Source organism: Cimex lectularius, unplaced genomic scaffold (assembly GCF_000648675.2).
Source record: "Cimex lectularius strain Harlan isolate CLEC.00 unplaced genomic scaffold, Clec_2.1 scaffold263, whole genome shotgun sequence".
NCBI classification, from domain to species: domain Eukaryota; kingdom Metazoa; phylum Arthropoda; class Insecta; order Hemiptera; family Cimicidae; genus Cimex; species Cimex lectularius.
Genome location: NW_019392788.1, coordinates 520,883 through 523,798, shown reverse-complemented (window position 1 = coordinate 523,798; position 2,916 = coordinate 520,883). Strand labels below are relative to the sequence as shown.

Genomic DNA, 2,916 nt, shown 5'->3' with positions numbered 1-2,916 from the left:
TTCTAGTACATTGGTGATTCTATGTTATCACAGCCTGTTAAATAAATGAATAAATGAATAAATAAATAAATATGTATGCAAGTATTGTTACGATCTTTGGGAAGAGACTTTGTCTTTTTATACTCTCTTAAATTTTAATTATTATTAATTTCATATAGGCTTCTGAGATCCCAATTATTTTATATTTAATTTTTTTTAATGCAGGAATCTTACTTTGCGTTCTTACATTTTATGTTATCTTTTGGATTTTTTGATGTTATAAAGAAAGAGACTTCAATTTAAAAAGGGCTAATTTGAAAATACAAAGGGTCAATTTAAAGTTAACAACAATTAACTTGAAATCAAAAAATGTTAATTTGATGCGACAATTTGAAGGTAAAAAGGTTAACTCAGAATTATAATGGGTTAATGTAGTGTAAAAAAGTGTTAATTTTGAGGGAAAAAATTATTAAAAAAAAAATATCCTTGTTTGTTTAAAAGTATGAAATATTCAATGGTAAATGATCCTTTTGATAAATATAATGTTTAATCTTTCTAATGTTTCAAATTGATGTAAAATGTTGTCTACAGTTTTAATATAATGGACAAAAATGGCGGCTAGTCATATTGCTAGAATTAAACTGTATATTAGTAAAAGTATTAAACTGAAAGTACACAAAGCAGCCAAACATCAATTTGAAAACTTTAATCGAAAATAAACAAAGACGAACATTCAAGAGATATTGGAGATGATGTACAACTAAACGATACTGTATTTTCACCCTCTGTGAGAAATATTTTAAAAGAGAAAATATTTTTTATTCGCTTTTCGTCAATATAACGAACTTACAATTATAACAGTGAAACAATATTCTTTATATTGATTTGATCAGAAAATAATCATCAGAGCGCTAGGATTGGGTTTCATTTCTTAGAAGATTAATGATGCCGGCTGATAAGGGGATTCTGTATAACAATACATTTCTACCGCAATCAAAGGGAAGTTGGAATGAACGGCCATTATCCACTACCAAGGGCGTATTTCATCCAAATTAGACAATGCTGTGCATTCGGTTTGGGTCGAAATTGTTTAATATGGGTAAAGAAATGGGTTCATTACAACAGCAATTTCCGGGTTTAGTTTTCAAAGAAAAACCGCCTATTCGTTCGATTAAACCGCTCAATTTACTGTGTTGCACTCGGACAGTTTTGATCCGAAATCTAAAATTTTGTATATCAAAAAATAAAAAGTTTTAGGCAGGAGTGTAAAAAGATACATTATCATAAATTAGCCCAATAGGTTTCAAGAAAAGCGAACGCGAAAAGCAAAAGCTCGTAGAATTATTGTTGACAGTGTTCTGAAAATAACTCAATTTCAATTAATGGATGAACGTTTACTTGGGTTTTATGCAGAGTGGATCTAATGGCCAGACTTTTGATTTTACAGTAATTAATATGGAGATCACGAATAACCCTTATTGCAGGGTCAAAAATCGGGAGCTTTTAGCGAATTGGATTGAAATGAAAACTAGACAATGACTGCGTAATATATTTTATTTTAACATAAAACACTGAATGATAACGTGACACTTATTTCGACTAATAATTTACGACAATTTTGTTTAAAATTTAACTGTAATATGAAAAGCGATACATCTGTCCTTTTTAGAAGTTAAATAAAACAAAAAAACAACAACATTGGATTGGAAAGAAAACAAAACAATGACTGCTTAAGAAATGTTATTGTAACATAAACCAGACACTGAAAGATAACATCACATTTCGAGTAGTATAACGCATATTGTAAAATCCGATCATAGCGGGATAAATGAAAAACTTTTTTGTAAGATTGGGATTTGATTCCTTTCGCTTCCAGACAACTGGTTCGTTGGTCTAGGGGTATGATTCTCGCTTAGGGTGCGAGAGGTCCCGGGTTCAAATCCCGGACGGACCCAGCAATGTTTTGCTTCCTGCGAGGGCAAAGGTGAAATTTTGGTTTTTACATGAGTGAGTCTTCTGACTTTTTGACCATCTACAGGGTGTCCTTTTTAGATGTCCCGGCTGAATTTCTCTTGAACCACTGATATATATTATATATATTACACAGGGCGGGCGACCAGGACCCGANTGTAAAATTTTCGAGTGTCCTATATTATTTCCCTTATGGTTCCAGCTGCCTTCACTAATTAATCTATAGCAGCTGGTTAGTGCTTTAACCTTGACCTCAATGTGTAGAGGTGTGGTGTTTGTTATCACTTCCAAAGCTAGGGTTGGTGTAGTGGGAAAAGCTCCCGTCATCATCATACAACCTAGTCTTTGGAATGAACCACTGATGCTATAAAAAACAAAAATAATTAAAAAAATTAAGTGCTTAATATTTATTAGTCTAGTTTCAAATTTTTACCTATTTTTGAGAAAAAATATACAGGGTACCTCAGGCCCGGTTCATTTTAAAAAATGATCCTACACATCACTTTAAAGGATTTTTTACGCCGAAAACAAGTATGGTATATTTGGTATATATATAAAACAAGTATATTTGGTATGCTATTTATTAATCACATTTCATGTTCCAACTGCCGGCCCTGCTTGAAGATTCAAAGATTTGCTCTTTTTAACCACTATTCACCTGTTCTCAGAGTTGCAGGATCAGGGGAGATGGATTGACATCCATTTTATATCCTTTGCAGCAGATCTTCAACGGAGGCTGCGGGGTAATCATTGCCGAAGATACTGTTCTTTAAATGTCTCCACAGAAAATAGTCAAGTGGAGTTAAATTGGTTAACGAGGAGGTGTTATCCACCTATTCCTGGAAGGGAGGATTCAATTAATGCCTCACCTGCAAAGAATTGTGTGCGGGCATCCATCAAGCTGTAGAATCATTCTTTGTCGTTGCAGAGAAACATCATCTGAGTGTTGGTAAAACCTTCCTTAAA

At 33.0% G+C, this 2,916-nt stretch overlaps 1 non-coding gene across 1 annotated transcript; it reads left to right on the top strand.

Moving 5' to 3' along the window:
- Nucleotides 1-1,861: 1,861 nt before the first annotated feature.
- On the top strand, nt 1,862-1,933 carry Trnap-agg. Its single transcript has one exon. It is a non-coding gene; the product is annotated as a tRNA-Pro (tRNA).
- Nucleotides 1,934-2,916: the final 983 nt, after the last annotated feature.